Below are 12369 nucleotides of genomic sequence, written 5' to 3' on the forward strand. Positions count from 1 at the left end.
TTTAATTTTGCTTATTTGCTTATTTTGACCACAAAATACAATTTAAAAAAATACTGCCATAAGGTGACATACCACATGTGAAAGATCTGCTTTTCTGTACTTTTTTAATCAAATGTTGGAACTGACCAAAGCACATGGGAAAAGGGAAACATTCCCTAAGGAAATATTAGAGAATGTTTTTCTTCTCCTACGTGTCAGGATACATTCTGTAACGTTGGGTACGTGGACTCACTGGGCCGTACCGCCTTAACGGTATAGAAGTTGGCCAACAGGACACAGGTCAAAGTCTATAGTTCGTATAGGTGTACATGTGGTGGCTTCAGACAGTAGCGAGGCAGGCTCAAAAGGTATTTTGGCAGCAGGTACACACCAGGCGTGGTGTAACAGGACAGGCGTGGTACACAGCACGACTACAACTCAATACGGGACTTGACCAGGATAGCACGGGTTACAGGTAGCAGGAACGGAAACACTGAGAACTGGAAGACACTGGGAGACCATTTGCAGAGACAAACTAGGGTAACGACAACAAAGCTCAGGCAAGGCAGGAAGGGGCAGGACCCCTCTTATAGTCCAGGGTGCTCAGGTGCCAAGTCCTGCTGGAAAATGAAATCAGCATCTCCATAAAGCGTGCCAGCAGACACCCTAAGAAAATATTTTTTTATTCAAATAAAAAATCGCCTGCAAAACCCTCGTTGACCATTTTTAAAAAAAACAAACAAAACGTAGATCATCGAAGTAGTCAAGCATATCTACAAAGTAGTCCAAACGGTCGAGCAGAACCTGCAAAATAAAAAAATAACGTTAGTAATATAAAAAATAAAATTCTTCTCACCTACAGCGACTTCTGTCTTCTCCCTGCACCGCAATAGAAACTAGACGCCAATGAAAAATAATTCCCTTAGGACATGGTCACACGCCGCTTAAAACCCCCCCGATGTGAAGCACCTTTTAAATACAGGCATTTTTTTTACGCATTTTGTGCATGCTTTCTGCACGTTTTTTTTGTGCATAATTAGGACTCCCATTGACTATGGAAGCATTTGGCATGCATTATGTGCCAAATAATTGACCAGATGCTTTCCCATTTATGTAAATGGAAAGATTAATCAAGCGTTTGACAACTTTTTGGGCACGTAAAATGCGCCAAAAACCGCGTCAAATACACGCCGTGTGAACGTGTCAACTAAAAAGTCATTCACCACAGGGTCTTCCGTCTTGACTTTCATCATTCTTAGCCTTTTGCCTTAGCAATTTGAAGATACCTTTTCCTGACTTGTAGCCAAAAATAGGGAGGGGGGGGGGGGGGTGAGTCTCCCTCCCTCATTTACAGCAGCTGTAATTCAGGCTGTTTTGCCTGATTCACCTTGCTGTAACTCTGGGAGGTGCTCCCTCTGGTGGCCAACATAGGAAAATGTCAAATTATTATTGAATTTTTAATTCTTTCCACCTTGTGGAAGAAAAAAAAATACAGTAAAAAAACATAAAAAATATAATAAAAATAAGTAACTTACTTAAAAAAATTGTTTTAATTTGCGACACATTCCCTTTAACCAGATGTTCGAAAAAGGACTGCAGTGAGTCAGGTTATTTTCATGTCCACGGGCCCTACAAACCACTTTATAATTTTTTGGAAAAATTATCTATTTTTCTGGTTCTCTGATTTCAGATTGTACTAATTATATCTGTTTATTATATACTGTAGGTCTGGAGATCTTAATTTAATTTTAGTAATTATTGTTCTCTGATGTTATGATCTGCTGATTATACGGAACCTGTGCTGTACCATAGTTTGATCTGACAGTGGAGCTGGTTACTTGTCCCCTCCTCTTCCTTCTTGGTTTGAACCATCGGTGAAACTTCATGTCAATCAAACGTGACTGACATGAATCCCCCCTCTTTTTTATAGAAGAGTTTCTGCAGCAGCCACACTAAAGTATGTTATTACCCACACGTCATTTGCTGTACTTTAAAAGAAAGAAAGAGATTTTTGTTAATCAAGGATTGGCTGCTTCTTCTCGTTAAAGAGTTTTTGTAGCAGCACCTCCTTCTATAAATGCTACACGTTGGTGACATTGTAATCCATATATGTTAACAGAGTGGCTTTAACTTCATCGTTTCATATAGTTGAAGTTTTTGCAATATTTACATATTAAACGCAAGTTTTTTTTTCATTGGAAATAGTAAAAATTATACCTGGCATATGTGATGTCCATTCAAATGATTGTGGAACACAACTGAAGAAACCATGGTAAGAAGTGACAAAAAAGAAATTAATTTATAAAAAGATGTGCAAATTTGTATACATATATATAAACCGCACATATTGCAAGTTATCCAATATTTTGTAATATTTTCAGGCACTTGTACCTCCTGGTGTCTGGTTCATGCAGTCGTTGGCGCTGCGTATATTAATAGTGGTTTACCGCTTTGTTATGGCGCTATACGACCGAAACGTTGCACTAAACGTCTGGCACCAATTTTTTATAAAATAAAACCGAAAGATTTGCTAAAATCATCACCTTGTGTGCTGAATATTTCTTTACTGCGTAATTGGGTTGGGACCCTATTCGTGCACCTACTGGATCTTGTGCGCTCTGAACCACTACATACGGGCCCTGATTAGCATTAGTAGCCAGTGGCAGATTAAGCAGACCATTAGCCCTGGACTGTTCCACAAGCTTGGGCCCACCTTCCCCACCGCCGCTCTACCGTGTCTATAGTGAACACATTTTTGTTAGCGCATTTACAAATGGGTGTTACGATTCCTCTAGTCAAAGGGCTGTGTCCCTATATACTGACAGTCTCTAACCATCGCTGACAGTATAACACTGTGTAGGGACACATCCTCCTGACAATGGGAATGGTAACACACATTTGTCTCTTAGTCCTGGGTAGACAAAGACTTTATGTCAAATACAATCATCTCCTACAACATGTCAGGAGAGGGGACAGATCCTCTATAGATCCAGTGACTCACAAGTGACGTCTTCTCTGATGGTAGTCGTTCTCTTTTCTTCTCCATCTGACACAGACCAGTATGGCGACTTCTCTTGATAAGACATCTTTGCTCCTCGCTTCTGCAGCCATTTCCAGCCTCTAAAGAAACACAAAAATTCAGTCACCAAGGCCCATGACCATACATTAAAGGGGTTGGACCGGTTTTTCATACTGATGACCTATTGATGTGCCCGGACAACCCCTTTTACTCAAACTAATAAATTAGAATGCATACAGACCTTCTAAACTATTGCTGCCCCCAGACCAGACCCCCCTAAGCAAATACAGACCCCAGAACAAGCACCCTAAACAAATACAGACCCCAGAAAAAGCACCCTAAATACAGATCTCGGACCAGACCGCTAAATACAGACCCCAGACCTGACCCTCTAAACTAATACAGACCCCAGACCGGCCCCCTAAATAAAGACCCCATACACTAATACAGACCCCAGACCAGACCCCTAAATACAGAACCCATAAACTAACACTTATCCCAGACCAGACACCTAAATACAGACCCCAGACCTGACCCCCTAAACTAATGACCCCAGACCGGACTCCCTAAACGAATACATACCCCAGACCAGACCCCCTAAACTAATACAGACCTAAGAACAGGCCCCCTAAATACAGACCCCATAAACTAATACAGACCACATACCTGACTCTCTAAACTAATACAGAACCCAGTCCCCCTAAATACAGACCAAAGAAATTAATACAGAGCCCAGACCAGATCCCCTAAATATACAGACCCCAGACCAAACCCTCTAAATATACAGACCGCAGACCTTCTAAATACTGACCCCAGACCAGACCCCTAAATACAGACTCCAGACCAGACCCCTAAATATAGACCCCAGACCCCTTAAACTAATACAGACCCCTTAAACTAATACAGACCCCAGACCTCATAAATACAGACCCCAGACCCCTTGATTACAGACCCCAGACCAGACCCATTAAACTAATACATACCCCCTAAATACAGAACCCCTAAATAAAGACCCCAGACCTCCTAAATACAGACCCCTTAAACTAATACTGACCACCTAAATACAGACCCCATAAACTAATACAGACCCTAGACCACCTAAATACAGACCCAAGACCAAACCCCCTAAATACAGACCCCTAAATGCAGACCCCCCTAAACACAGACCCCTTAAACAAATACATGATCCCCTTATACTTACCTCGCAGCTCACCTCACCTCACGGTCTTCTCTGTTGCTGTTGTTGTAGAACCTGCGGTCATCTGACCAGCAGGTTTCCAATCAATTACAAGAACTGCAGACATAAAGTCATGTGACCTTCATGTCTGCAGGTCCTTTACAGGACATACACAATGCCGTTTTGTCACGGTTTTTACCGGGATTCAGCTATGGAACTCCCGGGAGCCTCGGGCCCCCGCCCAAACCACCCAATTATGATCCGCCATTGTTAGTAGCAGTTGGTTTAGTAGTATAGTAGTGTATATAATTATATGATAGGGTACTGAGGGGTTATTGCTGCAAGGTTCCATATTATTGTAATGTAAAAACCCAGTCTTGGCAACTGTCTTTTTTTCCCAAGACAGTCTGCAACAACTGCAAAAAGTCCTGTATGATATTGTTATGTCCAGAATAAATTCGCATTGTAAAAAGAACAAATTCTGGTCCTGTTAATAAGTGTGCAACTAGGCATTATGCACACACTCTGGCTGCAGATAAAGACTCAATGGAGCAGCAGGTGAGAGGCAGTGGCTCTCGTTGTGCCAGAAAATAAATGTTGGGCTGATTCACTAGGGCATGTTCAGATGTGGCGGAATTTTACCACTGCAGATTTTGCAGCAAATTTGCGGTAATTACGCAACAAATCTGCAGTAAAATGTGCATATTTGACAGGTAATTCAGACGTTGCGGATATCACAGCGGACTTGCCGCAGATTTCAGACTTTGCATTGCAAAGGCTGAAATCCGCAGTGAAAATCCTCTGCTTCTCCGCTGGCGGCCACGCATGCTGCGGAATGAAAATTCTGCACCACAGCCTACTTTGTGCAATGGCTTTTTCCACATCGTCTGAACTAAGTTACCTAAATAGCTATAGAAAGTAATGGAACCATTAGCTGTGTGCAGGTAGACAAGAGGCAGTGACTCGAAACTGTGTGCAGGCATTACAGGAGGATGGCAGCTGTGTGCAGGCATTACAGGAGGATGGCAGCTATGTGCAGGCATTACAGGAGGATGGCAGCTGTGTGCAGGCATTACAGGAGGATGGCAGCTGTGTGCAGGCATTACAGGAGGATGGCAGCTGTGTGCAGGCATTACAGGAGGATGGCAGCTGTGTGCAGGCATTACAGGAGGATGGCAGCTGTGTGCAGGCATTACAGGAGGATGGCAGCTGTGTGCAGGCATTACAGGAGGATGGCAGCTGTGTGCAGGCATTACAGGAGGATGGCAGCTGTGTGCAGGCATTACAGGAGGATGGCAGCTATGTGCAGAAGCTACCCTGACACAGGCATTACAGGAGGGCAGGGAGGCGGTAGTTGTGTTCAGGCATTAAAGGAGGGCAAAAGAGGGTAGCTGAAGCTATTCAGGGTCAGAATCTGGGTGCAGGATAAAGTACAAGAAGGCAGCTCGTTGTTCGGCGCTTGTTTGCTCCTGTCACACGGAGCTATGGATTGTTACTCCGATCACTCGTCCCCACACATTATTATCATGTCGGCAGCTTGTCTCCCTGTTTACACAGGGAGATGCGCTGCTGACAACGATATTATTTCAGTTTTCAAAAACGATACGACCAGCAGATGAACGAGCGTTTGCTCGTCCATCTGCTGATCGCTGCCCTGTTTACACAGGGCAATTATCGGCAACGAGCGTGTGCGTTCTCTGAATAATCGTGTGCCCGATAATTGTCCTGTGTAAAACCCCCTTTAGAGTTTTACTCTGTTATAATCTGCATCCAGCAACTAGTAATCTACTAAACTGACCTCAATGGCTTGACAGCACACAGATTCCCTATAAGTCTGTGTTACAGAGCTGTAGGCACTTCGTGTGCCACTGTATAATGCTCATTGAGGCACCGCATTCCAGGGGAGAATACGTCTATAATACAGATGTGATGGAGCATGTCATGATTTTTTCCTGTGGATTCTCATTAAAATGAATGAGAAAAAAACCTTGCTGTTTGGGCTCAAAGAGCGAATGTGCAGTGTCCCCCAAAACACAACTTGTGAGACAATATGTTGTAAATGTATTTTATAATGCTATGCAAGATGGTATGTTCCTGGAAATTTCCAGAAAGTGGGAGGAGTTTAGTTTATATATAGTGGGCCCTCCCCCTCAGAGTGGCAGTTGGAGCTGGTTGACAGTTAGAGCCGGTAGTGACCAGTTCTGCTGGAAGATTGGCAGTTGAGCCTCTGAAGACAGACTAGAGCAGCTCACACAGGAGATAAAGCAGGAAAGAGAGAGATCACATTACAAGGGCCTCGGACTACAAAATCTGTGAAGCCGAGTAAAGGTCCTATTACACCGGCCAATTTTGCTCGTTGAGCGTCTCTCATTTGCTCCTGTCACACGGAGCTATGTATGGGGACGAGGGGTCATTGCTCCGATTGCTCATCCCCATACGTTATTATCATGTCAGCAGCGCGTCTCCCTGTCTACAGATTATCTGCAGATAATCTTTTAAAATGATACCATCAGCAGATGAATGAGCGTTTGCTCGTTCATCTGCTGATCGCTGCCCTGTTTACACAGGCCAATTATTGGCAAAGAGCGTTCTATGAACGCTTGTCTGCCCAATAATTGCCCAGTGCAAAAGGGCCTTAACCCCAGGAATTGGGAACAGAACCAGAAAACCTGACAGAATAAAGAGGCACTGATTGGGTTAGAAAAGCCCTTCACAGCATATATTCCTGGGATCAACCAGGGTAGCAGCAGAGTAGAACTACTATAGTGTGGAAAATGCGATACTTGCACTTCGCTGTGTTGTAAATTGGCTTTATCACAGGACCGTGTATCTCCATTTTGTGTGGAACAGCTATGATCAGGGGGTTATATGGGTTTATTAGAATGACAGTTTCCAAATCCCTCAGGATACTCCATGTGTCTGCTCCTGTACTGATGGTGTTTTGGGGTGTCCTTGATGTTAGGTGCACAAAGGAAGACAGGATGTTGCGGTGGCAGTTAAACAGACTCAACTAGAAGCAGACTTTGCTTAGTTGTAAAATGTCAGTTACAAATCCAGTGAGCAAGCCCTGAGAGAGTGGGAAGGCCCGTTAGCCATCGTGATCCACACTGAGTGCCCAGCCGGCCACCATTCTGTGGGCCTACGCCTTTCCCATCCATTCTCAGGTCTCCAGCTCGCACACTACACATGAGCCCTACGTTTGTCCACTAATAGGCTGCTAGTAGTAGTATAATGTCTTCAGAAACAGACTAGATGTGTGGGCCTAAGGCAGACATGGGCAAACTACGGCCCGCGGGCCACATACGGCCCGTTAGGCTTTTTAATCCGGCCCGCCGAACTTGTCCAAATTATAGTAAAAACCTCCTTTTTTTTCCCCTTTCCCTGCAATGCCCACGTTTTCCCAATAGATGGCGCACTCAAAACACATTGACCGTTGTTAATGTGGCGCGTATTTCTCTTTATTTCACTAATTAACACGCCGCACATCGCTCTTAATTTAAATTTTCAGCTGCAGGTAGGATATTTAATACAGCCTATGTCTGTGTGCTTGGCAACGATACACGTGTACTGTTTGCGCGTGAAGGCGAGGGTGTCCGTGGCGAGTTTGTAGAGCGCGCGGTCAGGACAATCCATCCATGATTTTGCGGAGTTTAACACAAGTAGATATTATTGAGCTTGAGTATTTCGTTGTGTAATAATATGTTTTGAATGTTGAAAGTGATTCCATTTTTCAATAAATGTTGATTTCTTTAACTTTGCACCTTCGATTGAAACTTATTAAAAACAGACGCAATCTTGATAAATCACAGTGCGTATGTTATTTTAATCTATTTACATTTCCTCCTCCCAGTATCTGCGAAATAGTATGTAAATGCCATATCTTGCATATTCCTTGAGACAAATTTATTAACTGATAAGGGCTATTTTTCACATTTGAAAGACAGTTAATAAATTGGGTTGTAGTGTTCTTACTGTGCTATGAGGTTTGCACACACTACATTTAATGCTTTAGTATATCCGGCCCAAACACTCCCTCCAAATGCTCCTGGCCCGGCCCCTCTGTCAAATTTTAGAACCCATTGTGGCCCGCGAGTCAAAAAGTTTGCCCACCCCTGGCCTAAGGTCTACCCCTGCAACTTCCCACCAAATATGTTAGAACCTGTTGAGGTTTAGCATTTTCCTGATGTTTTTTCTGTACTATACCCTTTTACAAAAACATTTCAGATTAGTAACAAGATACAGAACCGTATGGTTTCGGGGCTGTCTGAATTTATTTTTAAAGGGAACCTGTCACCAGCATTTCACCTATTGAACTCTCCTCACCCCTCGCTGGCCGCTGCTATAAAAAGTTAATTGCCGTTATCCCCTCTCCTAAACTCCTCCTCCTCCCGTAAATAACGGTCTGCAAACATTTTGCGCCTTTTATGGTAATAATCTGGCAGTCACGTTAGTTCCTCTTCTTATGCCTGCCCACCGTTGAAAACTCTCCCGCCCTGAATGCCAAAGTCTCGTCTGAGATAGCGCGCATGTGCCCGTCATGTATGGTCCGACACGCTTCCCTGCTTCGTCCGGGCCTCAAATCTAGTTACTGCGCATGCGCGGCTATGGTGTCCCGTTGTGCGCACGCACCAGAACAGGACATCGATGCGCAGGTGCGGGATTTTGTGTGCTGGGGGGAGGTGGGGAGGGAGCTATTAATCAAAAGTAAGGTGGCGGGGTTAATGCGGAAAGTCTTGAGGAATAAAGATATGACTCTTTTTAAACGAAGATATGACTCTTTTATGCTCATTAGCATATGGTGCAGGAACACAAAAAAATGGAATACTAAAGGTACAGAGACGACTTAGAAGATAATTATAAGTTACATAAAAATGATTTTTCACCCACTTCCACCAGGTTTTGCTGGTTTAGTAGGTGAAATGCTGGTGACAGGTTCCCTTTAAAACACACAACGCCCCATCCCTGACATTTTTGTGGCAATACGTCTCTATAAATGTTACATAAATTGGCACACAATTAACACGTTGTGGCAGTTTTTTGAAGAATGGCGTGGCATTTCACCAAATGATACACCATTCTATACAATTGATCTACACTGCTTTATGGTATCGGACAGGGTGAATAGCCGATAAAAACAGCGCAAGGCACCAGGTTGCTATCACAATGTTTTGTTTTTTTTACACTATGTTGATGTAAATGGATTTGGAGCGCTTTTTCTCAAAAAAGTCAAGCAGCAGAAAATGTTTTCCCCAAAAATTACAGGGTGTTAAAAATGGACATTTACTTTGAAGAAAGATTTACTGCCACCATGAGTTCCCCCGCAAAGGGCCCCACTAAGTCTGTGTTGTCCAAGGGCCCACATAAACCTGGAGCCTGCCCTGGCCAATTTCCCTGGTGATCTAGGGTAGCGGAGGGTTTATTGCTTGTTTCTCTGGTTAGCACCTGGTATCCTGCAGTGTCTTACTCACTTCCTCAGGCTCCAGCAATGTCTACTGTGTCCTGGCTCTCGGAGAGAAAGCTGAATGCAATGTGCTTATAACATTTAGCTTCCTCTTATTCCCCTGCAGTGATCATAGAGATCAGAGCAGGGAAAGGATATAAAGGACTGTCTTATGTGAATAAACAGCCGTAAATTTTTCTCAATGATAGTGCAGACCCCTTCATGAGCACTCTGACCAATCACATAGGGAAACTAGGAATTTTGCTTTGGTGCTTCCCCCAGTTAAAACTGACAGTGAACTTCATACCCACTCATAGAGATGTCCCTGGCAACAGGCACAGTATTGGAGGGTATAACTTGTGCCCCAGGGCCCAGGTCATCATATATAGTAATTCACAACATTTTATATGGTTAGATGTTGCCTACCCTCCAATTCCAATTGAATCAAATTAGTGGGTAAAATACAGGTTTTTTTTATGGCTTAAGTTTGTTGGATTTTACTGTTGCAATTTACGGTTTTATTGGGCAAAATGTATCCTTGGCCTGTTGTGAACGTTATATGTTGGAGAATTGCATAGGTAGAAGCATATGTTTACACTGTTAGACTGGGGTATATTGGGCCCATGAGAGGAAATGATTCTGTGGACCCACCTTCCAACTATACAGAAGCAATGCATGTTCAGTTTTTGCAGCTATAAATTCTACACATATATAATGCCGTTATATACTAACTAAATACTGTACATAAAAATAATACGGCTTTATACCATACATAAAAATAACACTGCTGTAACAAAATACAAATAAACAATGCTGCCATATCATACACATAAATACTACCACTATGCTATACACAGAAATGGAGTGAAGAAATTTTACGAACTGATTTGTTGCTGACATTCTATTGCAGTATCATGCTCAAATTCAGTGAGCTCTTTAGAATGACCTATTAATTCACAAATTATTGTAAAGGCTGACTGCATGGCTAGTGCTGGATTTTATACACCTCTGGCAATGAGACTGAATGAAACACCTTAATTTAATGATTAAGTGGTGTGTCCCAATACTTTTGTCTATATAGTGTATATTTAAACATTTAACACCTATATTTACACACACATTAAACATAAACTTACCTTTTTAGCAGATAGCTGAAGTATGGACATCATGTAGCCTAGGACAGCAGTAGAGCAGCCAGTGGCGGATTAAGTCGACCATGGGCCCTGGGCTGTTACCCAAACTTGGGCCCCCCTTCCGCACCGCCGCCCTTCCGCGCCGTAACTATTTTTAAAACTATCCTTTTGGGCAAGCATTAACAAATGGGTGTTACGATTTTTGCAACGTTTTTTCCGTAGACAATGCAGGTTTCATTTTTTATCGTTTTTATACACACCTTTTTTGCTATTTTAGAATTTTTATTCATAAAGTTTGAAAATAATAGTAGAAAAATAAGCTTTTTTACGTTTCAGCTATTTTTTTTGGTAATAACATAGTTTCACCCTAAAATAGACCTTTTATTTGTAATCGTCATTGTTTACCGTAAATTTTTATATATTACATGTCTATATTAGGGTAATTGGGTCAGCGCTAGCGTTACAACAATGATTGGCTGGGGGGGGAACGGTTTTTTTTGCACAGCAGCCCCAGTTACAGGGGAAATCAGCCCTCTCATAGTGACCATTGTCACTAATAGGGCTGTGCTGGGTCTAGTTAGACCCAGCAGCAGTCTGTCAGTAATGGCACCCGGCGATCATGTGACCAGTCAGATGAACACCGGGAGGAATAGAGACAGCGCCGCTGCTGTTGTCTCTATTCCTATACACAGCGTTCATTGAGCGCTGTGTAAAAAGACATCGGAGAAGACAGAAGCAGCGAAAGCTGCTCCTATCCTCTCCTCAGGGTCCCCGGCAGTCACTGACAGCCGGAGACCCGACATTCAGCTGCCCAATCGCGCGGGCAGCAAGTTAAAGCCCGAACCGTAAAAAGTCTATGGCTCGGGTTTTAAGGACCCTGACCGCTGGCCGTAAAAATACAGCCAGCGGTCGGGAACCAGTTAATGTTAGTTGGGCAGGAGGATAAACCGGCAGCCAGTACTAACCTCAGCGACGGTGACCGCCCGCCCGGCTCTTCTCTTCCAGCTTTGGAGTAACAGAACAGCCATCCATCGCTGTTCTGTTACTCAGTGGCGATGCCAGCAGTGTTAGAGAGGCATGTCCTAAGCACTAGCAGACGTGCTTAACGCCTGCTACCTACCCCTATCCCGGCCAATTCCCTGCTCCTTCTCCCCATCTCCGTAGCGGCAGTTATCAGCGCTAGCGCGCTGAATAGTTTTATAAGACTATGTGTGGTTCGGGCTGCCATTGGCCCCCTGGGAACCTCGGGCCCCGGGCGGCCGCCCGAACCGCCCATATGATAATCCGCCACTGAGAGCAGCCATAATGTTTCCTGGGAGGACAGCTAGGGAGGTGAGAACAGGACAGGAGCCTATATATTTCCTGTGCCTTAGTGTCTGAAGACTCCCTCCTCCACCTCTACTCTATGTCCTGACTGCTGTGCTGCTTGTATTAAGTTACAACAACTTTGGTTGTTCTAACATTTTGCAGTAAAGGCTGGAGGGATGCAGGGTCTGTATGGGTCATGCCAGTACAAATAAGTGACGCCAAGGGGGGGGGGGATATTTTTTTAGAGACAGCGTCCGCTTCCTCCTCCACTAGTACTGCGCTTTTAGTGCAGGCAGAGACCAAGTTTTTGCAT

At 43.8% G+C, this 12369-nt stretch overlaps 1 long non-coding RNA gene across 1 annotated transcript; it reads right to left on the reverse strand.

Annotated features, from left to right (window-relative positions):
* Positions 1-204: 204 nt before the first annotated feature.
* Positions 205-6013, reverse strand: LOC142657141 (uncharacterized). Its single transcript, XR_012849821.1, has 3 exons — positions 5974-6013; positions 2197-2237; positions 205-783 (listed from the first exon to the last, which is right to left on the reverse strand). It is a non-coding gene; the product is annotated as an uncharacterized LOC142657141 (long non-coding RNA).
* Positions 6014-12369: the final 6356 nt, after the last annotated feature.

Source organism: Rhinoderma darwinii, chromosome 7 (genome assembly GCF_050947455.1).
Source record: "Rhinoderma darwinii isolate aRhiDar2 chromosome 7, aRhiDar2.hap1, whole genome shotgun sequence".
Classification (NCBI taxonomy): Eukaryota; Metazoa; Chordata; class Amphibia; order Anura; family Rhinodermatidae; genus Rhinoderma; species Rhinoderma darwinii.